Source organism: Petromyzon marinus, unplaced genomic scaffold (assembly GCF_048934315.1).
Source record: "Petromyzon marinus isolate PM22_M1 ecotype Great Lakes invasive population unplaced genomic scaffold, UKy_Petmar_22M1.pri1.0 PM_Scaffold_370, whole genome shotgun sequence".
NCBI classification, from domain to species: domain Eukaryota; kingdom Metazoa; phylum Chordata; class Hyperoartia; order Petromyzontiformes; family Petromyzontidae; genus Petromyzon; species Petromyzon marinus.
Window position 1 is genome coordinate 47305 of NW_027423358.1, and position 12342 is coordinate 59646.

A 12342-nucleotide genomic window follows, 5' to 3' on the forward strand; every position below is an offset into this window, starting at 1 on the left:
GTGCATTGTGGGGGGAGGGAGGGGAGACAGGGAGAGGTGCATTGTGGGGGACGGGGAGACAGGGAGAGGTGCATTGTGGGGGAAGGGGGGACAGGGAGAGGTGCATTGTGGGGGGAAGGGGAGACAGGGAGAGGTGCATTGTGGGGGAAGGGGGGACAGGGAGAGGTGCATTGTGGGGGACGGGGAGACAGGGAGAGGTGCATTGTGGGGGACGGGGGGACAGGGAGAGGTGCATTGTGGGGGGAGGGGGGACAGGGAGAGGTGCATTGTGGGGGGAGGGGGGACAGGTGCATTGTGGATGAAGGGGGGACAGGAAGAGGTGCATTGTGGGGGAAGGGGGACAGGGAGAGGTGCATTGTGGGGGACGGGGAGACAGGGAGAGGTGCATTGTGGGGGAAGGGGGGACAGGGAGAGGTGCATTGTGGGAGGAGGGGGGGAGACGGGGAGAGGTGCATTGTGGGGGAAGGGGGGGGGAGATGGGTAGACAGGGAGAGGTGCATTGTGGGAGACAAGGGACACACGGAGTGGTGCATTGTGGGTGGGGGAGACAGGGAGAGGTGCATTGTAGGGGGAGGGGGGGGGAGACAGGGAGAGGTGCATTGTGGGGGACGGGAAGACAGGGAGAGGTGCATTGTGGGGGAAGGGGGGACAGGGAGAGGTGCATTGTGGGGGAAGGGGAGACAGGGAGAGGTGCATTGTGGGGGGAGGGGGGACAGGGAGAGGTGCATTGTGGGGGAAGGGGGACAGGGAGAGGTGCATTGTGGGGGACGGGGAGACAGGGAGAGGTGCATTGTGGGGGAAGGGGGGACAGGGAGAGGTGCATTGTGGGGGGAAGGGGGGACAGGGAGAGGTGCATTGTGGGGGACGGGGAGACAGGGAGAGGTGCATTGTGGGGGAAGGGGGGACAGGGAGAGGTGCATTGTGGGGGAAGGGGGGGGGAGACAGGGAGTGGTGCATTGTGGGAGGAGGGGGGGGGAGATGGGGGGACAGGGAGAGGTGCATTGTGGGGGGAGGGGGGGGACACAGGGAGAGGTGCATTGTGGGAGGAGACAGGAAGATGGGCAGAGGTGCATTGTGGGGTGACGGGGCGTCACAGGGTGAAGAAGAGGTGCATTGTGGGGGACAGGGTGACACAGGGTGAAGAAGAGGTGCATTGTGGGGGACAGTGCGACACAGGGGAAGAAGAGGTGCATTGTGGGAGACAGGGTGACAGAGAGAGCTGCATTGTGGGTGACGGGGTGACACAGGTGAAGAAGAGGTGCATTGTGGGGGACAGTGCGACACAGGGTGAAGAAGCGGTGCATTGTGGGAGACAGGGTGACACAGGGGGAAGAAGAGGTGCATTGTGGGAGACAGGGCGACGCAGGGTGAAGAAGAGGTGCATTGTGGGGGACGGGGTAACACAGGGGAAGAAGAGGTGCATTGTGGGAGACGGGGTGACAGAGAGAGCTGCATTGTGGGTGACGGGGTGACACAGGGGAAGAAGAGGTGCATTGTGGGGGACAGGGTGACACGGGGAAGAAGAGGTGCATTGTGGGGAGACGGGGCGTCGCAGGGGGAAGAAGAGGTGCATTGTGGGGGACAGTGCGACACAGGGTGAAGAAGCAGTGCATTGTGGGGGACAGTGCGACACAGGGTGAAGAAGCAGTGCATTGTGGGAGACAGTGCGACACAGGGTGAAGAAGCAGTGCCTTGTGGGGGACAGGGTGACACAGGGTGAAGAAGAGGTGCATTGTGGGAGACAGGGTGACACAGGGTGAAGAAGCAGTGCATTGTGGTGGGACGGGGCGTCGCAGGGGGAAGAAGCGGTGCATTGTGGGGGACGGGTGACACAGGGGGAAGAAGAGGTGCATTGTGGGGGACAGTGCGACACAGGTTAAAGAAGAGGTGCATTGTGGGGGGACGGGGCGTCGCAGGGGGAAGAAGAGGTGCATTGTAGGAGACAGGGTGACAGAGAGAGGTGCATTGTGGGGGGACAGTGCGACACAGGGGAAGAAGAGGTGCATTGTAGGAGACAGGGTGACAGAGAGAGCTGCATTGTGGGTGACGGGGTGACACAGGTGAAGAAGAGGTGCATTGTGGGGGACAGTGCGACACAGGGTGAAGAAGAGGTGCATTGTGGGGGACAGGGTGACACAGGGGAAGAAGAGGTGCATTGTGGGGGGACAGTGCGTCGCAGGGGGAAGAAGAGGTGCATTGTGGGGGACAGTGCGACACAGGGGGAAGAAGAGGTGCATTGTGGGGGACGGTGTGACAGAGAGAGCTGCATTGTGGGAGACGGGGTGACACAGGGTGAAGAAGCGATGCATTGTGGGAGACAGGGTGACAGAGAGAGGTGCATTGTGGGGTGACGGGGCGTCACAGGGGGAAGAAGAGGTGCATTGTGGGAGACAGTGTGACACAGGGTGAAGAAGAGGTGCATTGTGGGAGACAGGGTGACAGAGAGAGGTGCATTGTGGGGTGACGGGGCGACACAGGGTGAAGAAGAGGTGCATTGTGGGGGGACAGGGTGACAGAGAGAGGTGCATTGTGGGGGGACGGGGCGACACAGGGTGAAGAAGAGGTGCATTGTGGGGGACAGTGCGACACAGGGGGAAGAAGAGGTGCATTGTGGGGGACGGTGTGACAGAGAGAGCTGCATTGTGGGAGACGGGGTGACACAGGGTGAAGAAGCGGTGCATTGTGGGAGACAGGGTGACAGAGAGAGGTGCATTGTGGGGTTGACGGGGCGTCACAGGGGGAAGAAGAGGTGCATTGTGGGGGACAGGGTGAGGAAGAGGTGCATTGTGGGGTGACGGGGCGACACAGGGGGAAGAAGAGGTGCATTGTGGGAGACAGTGTGACACAGGGTGAAGAAGAGGTGCATTGTGGGAGACAGGGTGACAGAGAGAGGTGCATTGTGGGGGGACGGGGCGACGCAGGGGGAAGAAGTGGTGCATTGTGGGGGACGGGGGGACAGGGAGAGGTGCATTGTGGGAGGAGGGGGGGGAGACGGGGAGAGGTGCATTGTGGGGGAAGGGGGGGGGAGGTGGGTAGACAGGGAGAGGTGCATTGTGGGAGACAAGGGACACACGGAGTGGTGCATTGTGGGTGGGGGAGACAGGGAGAGGTGCATTGTGGGGGGAGGGGGGGGAGACAGGGAGAGGTGCATTGTGGGGGACAAGGAGACAGGGAGAGGTGCATTGTGGGGGAAGGGGGGACAGGGAGAGGTGCATTGTGGGGGAAGGGGGGGGAGACGGGGAGTGGTGCATTGTGGGAGGAGGGGGGGGACACAGGGAGAGGTGCATTGTGGGGGGAGGGGGGGAGATGGGGAGACAGTAAGAGGTGCATTGTGGGAAGCGGAGAGACAGGGAGAGGTGCATTGTGGGAGGAGACAGGAAGATGGGCAGAGGTGCATTGTGGGGTGACTGGGCGTCACAGGGTGAAGAAGAGGTGCATTGTGGGGGACAGTGCGTCACAAGGGGAAGAAGAGGTGCATTGTGGGGGACGGGGTCCCGCAGCGGGAAGAAGAGGTGCATTGTGGGGGACAGTGCGACACAGGGTGAAGAAGAGGTGCATTGTGGGGGGAACAGGGTGACACAGGGGAATAAGCGGTGCATTGTGGGGGTGGACGGGGTGACACAGGGCGAAGAAGCGGTGCATTGTGGGGGTGGACGGGGCGACGCAGGCGGAAGACGCGGTGCATTGTGGGAAGTCCCGCCCCGCGCGACCTCTGACCGGGACAGGAAGTCGCCGAGTGCCGCCCCCCCGTGCCCGGTGCCGCCCCCCCTGGACGCCTCCTCGCAGCGCAGGCCGAGGCGCCGCTCCTCCTCCTCCTCCCCGCCCGCGCCCCGCAGTCCCGTCAAGCACCTCGAGCACCGTCTCCATGGCGACGGGGGAGTCGTACGATCGCTATGGAGACGGGGAGGTGGGTGGGTTGGGTGGGTTTCAGTGCACCTCGAGCACCGTCTCCATGGCGACGGGGGAGTCGTACGATCGCTATGGAGACGGGCGGGGAGGTGGGTTGGGTGGGTTTCAGTGCACCTCGAGCACCGTCTCCATGGCGACGGGGGGTGGAGTTGTACAGTCGCTATGGAGACGGGGAGGGAGGTGGGTTGGGGGAGTTTCAGTGCACCTCGAGCACCGTCTCCATGGCGACGGGGGTGGAGTTGTACGGTCGCTATGGAGACGGGGAGGTGGGTGGGTGGGGGGGAGTTTCAGTGCACCTCGAGCACCGTCTCCATGGCGACGGGGGTGGAGTTGTACGGTCGCTATGGAGACGGGGAGGTGGGTGGGTGGGGGGGAGTTTCAGTGCACCTCGAGCACCGTCTCCATGGCGACGGGGGGTGGGGAGTCGTACGGTCGCTATGGAGACGCGCGGGGAGGTGGGTGGGTGGGTGGGTGGGTGGGGAGTTTCAGTGCACCTCTAGCACCGTCTCCATGGCGACGGGGGGGGGGGAGTCGTACGGTCGCTATGGAGACGGGGAGGTGGGTGGGGGGGTTTCAGTGCCCCGAGCACCATCTCCATGGCAACGGGGGGTGGAGTTGTACGGTCGCTATGGAGACGGGGAGGTGGGTGAGTGGTGGGGAGTTTCAGTGCCCCTCGAGCACCGTCTCCATGGCGACGGGGGTGGAGTCGTACGGTCGCTATGGAGATGGGGAGGTGGGTGGGTGGGGGGGAGTTTCAGTGCACCTCTAGCACCGTCTCCATGGTGACGGGGGGGTGGAGTTGTACGGTCGCTATGGAGACGCGTGGGGAGGGGGGTGGTTGGGGGGGAGTTTCAGTGCCCCTCGAGCACCGTCTCCATGGCGACGGGGGGAGTCGTACGGTCGCTATGGAGACGGGGAGGTGGGTGGGTGGGGGGGAGTTTCAGTGCCCCTTGAGCACCGTCTCCATGGCGACGGGGGTGGAGTCATACGGTCGCTATGGAGACGGGGAGGTGGGTGGGTGGGGGGGAGTTTCAGTGCCCTGAGCACCGTCTCCATGGCGACGGGGGTGGAGTCGTACGGTCGCTATGGAGACGCGGCCATCGTGAACCCACCGACCGTGACCCCATCGTGACCCCGTGACCTTAGTGTGACCCTCACGTGACCCTTTCCTTTACCCCTCTGAGACCCCTCTGTGACCTCAACTACCCCCTCCTCGTGACCCCCCGTGACCTCTCCTACCCCCCTCCTCGTGACCCCCCGTGACCCCTCCTACCCTCCTCGTCGTGACCCCACGTGACCCCTCCTACCTCCCCCCCAGTGACGCCACGTGACTCCCCCTACCCCCCTCTCCTCGTGACCCCCTCCCCCCCGCGTGACGCCACGTGACTCCCCCCTACCCCCCTCCTCGTGACCCCACGTGACCCCCTCCCCCCCCCCCCGCGTGACGCCACGTGACTCCCCCTACCCCCCTTCTCGTGACCCCACGTGACCCCCTCCCCCCGCCCCCGCGTGACGCCACGTGACTCCCCCTACCCCCCCCCCGCGTGACGCCACGTGACTCCCCCCTCTCCTCGTGGCCCCACGTGACCCCCCCCTCCCCCCCCCCCGCGTGACGCCACGTGACTCCCCCTACCCCCCTCATCGTGACCCCACGTGACCCCCTCCCCTCCCCCCCGCGTGACGCCACGTGACTCCCCCCTTCCCCCCTCTCCTCGTGACCCCACGTGACCCCCTCCCCCCCCTCCCCCCGCGTGACGCCACGTGACTCCCCCTACCCCCCTCCCCTCCTCGTCGTGACCCCACGTGACTCCCCCTACCCCCCCCCCTCCTTCCCCGTGACCCCAGTGACCTTTGGCCTGAGCTGCATGTCCGTGAGCAGGAGGGAGAAGCCCGGAGTCTGTAGGCCGAGCTCCACGCGCAGGGCGCGAGCCAGGGCACGCGCAGGGGGGGTCACGTGGGGCACCGCGCGGCGGGAGAGGGCGCGCTCTGGGGGGGGGAGGGAGAGGGGGCGGGGACAGCGGAAAGGGGGGAGGGGCGAGTCCGCATGGGTTCACATTCTAGTTGACAGCATCAGCTTCCACCCACTCACTCACTCACCAACTCACTCACTCACCCACTCACTCACTCAATCACCCACTCACTCACCCACTCACTCACTCAATCACTCAATCACCCACTCACTCACTCACCAACTCACACACCCACCCACTCACCCACTCACCAACTCACTCACTCTCTCACTCACCCACTCACTCAATCACCCACTCACTCACACACTCACTCACCAACTCACACAATCACCCACTCACTCACTCACCCACTCACTCAATCACCCATTCACCCACTCACTCACCCACTCACCCACTCACTCACTCACCCACTCATTCACTCTCTCACCCACTCACTCAATCACCCACTCACTCACTCACCCACTCACTCAATCACCCACTCACTCACTCATTCACCCACTCACTCACCAACTCACTCACTCACTCACCCACTCACTCACTCAATCACCCACTCACTCAATCACCCACTCACTCACTCACCCACTCACTCACTCACTCACCAACTCACTCACTCTCTCACTCACTCAACCATTCACCCACTCACTCACCCACCCACCCACTCACTCACCCACCCACTCACTCACCCACTCACTCTCTCACTCACTCACTCACCCACTCACTCACTAACCCACTCACCCACTCACTCACTCACCCACTCACTCACTCACTCAATCACCCACTCACTCACTCACCCACTCACCAACTCACTCACCAACTCACTCACCAACTCACTCACCCACTCACTCAATCACCCACTCACTCACTCACCCACTCACTCACTCATCAACTCACTCACCAACTCACTCACCAACTCACCGACTCACTCACTCAATCACCCACCCACTCACCCACTCACTCACTCACTCCCACCCACCCACCCACTCACTCACCCACCCACTCACTCACCCACTCACTCTCTCACTCACTCACCCACTCACTCACTAACCCACTCACCCACTCACTCACTCACCCACTCACTCACTCACTCAATCACCCACTCACTCACCCACTCACCCACTCACCCACTCACTCACCCACTCACCCACTCACTCACCCACTCACTAACCCACTCACTCACTCATCCACTCACTCACTCACTCACCCACTCACTCACTCACTCACCCACTCACTAACCCACTCACTCACTCACTCAATCACCCACTCACTCACTCACCAACTCACTCACCCACTCACTCACTCAACCATTCACCCACTCACTCACTCACCCACCCACTCACTCACTCATCCACTCACTCACTCACTCACCCACTCACTCACCAACTCACTCACCAACTCACTCACTCACTCACCCACTCACTCACTCACCAACTCACTCACCAACTCACTCACCAACTCACTCACCCACTCACTCAATCACCCACTCACTCACTCACCCACTCACCCACTCACTCACTCACCAACTCACTCACCAACTCACTCACCAACTCACCGACTCACTCACTCAATCACCCACCCACTCACCCACTCACTCACTCACTCACCCACCCACTCACTCACCCACCCACTCACTCACCCACTCACTCACTCACTCAATCACCCACTCACTCACCCACTCACCCACTCCCCCACTCACTCACCCACTCACCCACTCACTCACCCACTCACTAACCCACTCACTCACTCATCCACTCACTCACTCACTCACCCACTCACTCACTCACTCACCCACTCACTAACCCACTCACTCACTCACTCAATCACCCACTCACTCACTCACCAACTCACTCACCCACTCACTCACTCAACCATTCACCCACTCACTCACTCACCCACCCACTCACTCACTCATCCACTCACTCACTCACTCACCCACTCACTCACCAACTCACTCACCAACTCACTCACTCACTCACCCACTCACTCACTCACCAACTCACTCACCAACTCACTCACCAACTCACTCACCCACTCACTCAATCACCCACTCACTCACTCAACCACTCACCACTCACTCACTCACCAACTCACTCACCAACTCACTCACCAACTCACCGACTCACTCACTCAATCACCCACCCACTCACCCACTCACTCACTCACCCACCCACTCACTCACCCACCCACTCACTCACCCACTCACTCTCTCACTCACTCACTCACCCACTCACTCACTAACCCACTCACCCACTCACTCACTCACTCACCCACTCACTCACTCACCCACTCACTCAATCACTCACCCACCCACTCACCCACTCACCCACTCACCCACTCACTCACCAACTCACCCACTGTCTCACTCACCCACTCACTCACTCACTCACCAACTCACTCACCCACCCACCCACTCACTCAATCACCCACTCACTCACTCACCAACTCACTCACCCACCCACTCACTCAATCACCCACTCATTCACCCACCCACTCACTAACCCACTCACTCACTCATCCACTCACTCACCAACTCACTCACTCACTCACCCACTCACTCACTCACCCACTCACTCACTCACCAACTCACCCACTCACTCACTCACCCACTCACCCACTCACTCACTCACTCACCAACTCACTCACTCACCCACTCACTCACTCACTCACCAACTCACCCACTCACTCACTCACCCACTCACCCACTCACTCACTCACCAACTCACTCACCAACTCACTCACCAACTCACTCACTCACCAACTCACCCACTCACTCACTCTCTCACTCACTCACCCCACTCACTCACTCTCCTCACTCACTCAATCACCAACTCACTCTCTCACTCACCCACTCACTCACTCTCTCACTCACTCACTCACCCACTCACTCACCCACTCACCCACTCACTCACTCACTCACCCACTCACTCTCTCACTCTCTCACTCACCCATTCACCCACTCACTCACTCACCAACTCACTCACTCTCTCACTCACCCACTCACCCACTCACTCACTCACCCACTCACCAACTCACCCACCACTCACCACCCACTCACTCACTCACCCACTCACTCACCCACCGACTCACCCACTCACTCACCCACCCACTCACCAACTCACCCACTCACCAACTCACTCACTCACCAACTCACCCACTCACTCACGCTCTCACTCACTCACCCACTCACTCACTCACTCACCCACTCACTCACCCACTCACCCACTCACTCACTCACCCACTCACTCACCAACTCACCCACTCACTCACTCACCCCACCCACTCACTCACTCACTCACCCACTCACTCACTCATCCACCCACTCACTCACTCACTCACCCACTCACTCACCCACCCACTCACCACTCACTCACTCACCCACTCTCTCACTCTCTCACTCGCCCACTCACTCACCAACTCACCCACTCACTCACCAACTCACCCACTCACTCACCCACTCACCCACTCACCCACTCACCCACCCACTCACCCACTCACCCACTCACTCACTCACTCACCCACTCTCTCACTCACCCACTCACTCACCCACTCACTCACTCACCCACTCACCCACTCACCCACCCAATCACCCACTCACTCACTCACCCACTCACATCACTCACCTACTCCACCCACATCACTCACTCACTCACCCACTCTCTCACTCACCCACTCACCCACCCACTCACCCACTCACCCACTCACTCACCAACTCACCCACTCACTCACTCACTCACCCACTCACCCACTCACCCACTCACCAACTCACTCACTCTCTCACTCACCCACTCACCCACTCACTCACTCACCCACTCACCAACTCACCCACTTACTCACCCACTCACTCACTCACCCACTCACTCACCCACCGACTCACCCACTCACTCACCCACCCACTCACCAACTCACTCACTCACCAACTCACCCACTCACTCACTCTCTCACTCACTCACCCACTCACTCACTCACTCACCCACTCACTCACCCACTCACCCACTCACTCACTCACCCACTCACTCACCAACTCACCCACTCACTCACTCACCCACCCACTCACTCACTCACTCACCCACTCACTCACTCATCCACCCACTCACTCACTCACTCACCCACTCACTCACCCACCCACTCACCCAATCACTCACTCACCCACTCTCTCACTCTCTCACTCGCCCACTCACTCACCAACTCACCCACTCACTCACCAACTCACCCACTCACTCACTCACTCACCCACTCACCCACTCACCCACCCACTCACCCACTCACCCACTCACTCACTCACCCACTCTCTCACTCACCCACTCACTCATCCACTCACTCACTCACCCACTCACCCACTCACCCACCCAATCACCCACCCACTCACTCACTCACCCACTCACTCACTCACCTACTCACCCACCCACTCACTCACTCACTCACCCACTCTCTCTCACCACCACTCACCCACCCACTCACCCACTCACCCACTCACTCACCAACTCACCACTCACTCACTCACCCACTCACCCACTCACCCACTCACCCACTCACTCACCCACTCACCCACCCACTCACCCACTCACCCACTCACTCACCCACTCACTCACTCACCCACTCACCCACTCACCCACCCAATCACCCACCCACTCACTCACTCACTCACCCACTCACTCACTCACCTACTCACCCACCCACTCACTCACTCACCCACTCTCTCACTCACCCACTCACCCACCCACTCACCCACTCACCCACTCTCTCACTAACCCACTCACCCACCCACTCACTCACTCCCCCACTCACTCACCCACCCACTCACTCAATCACCCACTCACTCACCCACCCACTCACTAACCCACTCACTCACTCATCCACTCACTCACCAACTCCACTCACTCACTCACCCACTCACTCACTCACTCACCCACTCACTCACTCATCCACTCACTCACTCACCAACTCACCCACTCACTCACTCACCCACTCACCCACTCACTCACTCACCAACTCACTCACTCACCCACTCACTCACTCACTCACCAACTCACCCACTCACTCACTCACCCACTCACACCCACTCACTCACTCACCACTCACTCACCAACTCACTCACCAACTCACTCACTCACCAACTCACCCACTCACTCACTCACTCCTCACTCACCCACTCACTCACTCTCTCACTCACTCAATCACCAACTCACTCTCTCACTCACCCACTCACTCACTCTCTCACTCACTCACTCACCCACTCACTCACCCACTCACCCACTCACTCACTCACCCACTCACTCACTCTCTCACTCACTCACTGACACACTCTCTCACTCTCTCACTCACCCACTCACCCACTCACTCACTCACCCACGCACCAACTCACCCACTCACTCACCCACTCACTCACTCACCCACTCACTCACCACCGACTCACCCACTCACTCACCCACCCACTCACCAACTCACCCACTCACCAACTCACTCACTCACCAACTCACCCACTCACTCACTCTCTCACTCACTCACCCACTCACTCACTCACCCACTCACTCACCCACTCACCCACTCACTCACTCACCCACTCACTCACCAACTCACCCACTCACTCACTCACCCACCCACTCACTCACTCACCCACTCACTCACCCACCCACTCACCCACTCACTCACTCACCCACTCTCTCACTCTCTCACTCACCCACTCACTCACCAACTCACCCACTCACTCACCAACTCACCCACTCACTCACTCACCCACTCTCACACACCACTCACCCACTCACTCACCCACTCACCCACTCACTCACTCACCCACTCTCTCACTCACCCACTCACTCACCCACTCACTCACTCACCCACTCACCCACTCACCCACCCAATCACCCACCCACTCACTCACTCACTCACCCACTCACTCACTCACCTACTCACCCAGCCACCCACTCACTCACTCACTCACCCACTCTCTCACTCACTCACCCACCCACTCACTCACTCACTCACCCACTCACTCACTCATCCACCCACTCACTCACTCACTCACCCACTCACTCACCCACCCACTCACCCAATCACTCACTCACCCACTCTCTCACTCTCTCACTCGCCCACTCACTCACCAACTCACCCACTCACTCACCAACTCACCCACTCACTCACTCACTCACCCACTCACCCACTCACCCACCCACTCACCCACTCACCCACTCACTCACTCACCCACTCTCTCACTCACCCACTCACTCACCCACTCACTCACTCACCCACTCACCCACTCACCCACCCAATCACCCACCCACTCACTCACTCACCCACTCACTCACTCACCTACTCACCCACCCACTCACTCACTCACTCACCCACTCTCTCACTCACCCACTCACCCACCCACTCACCCACTCACCCACTCACTCACCAACTCACCCACTCACTCACTCACCCACTCACCCACTCACCCACTCACCCACTCACTCACCCACTCACCCAC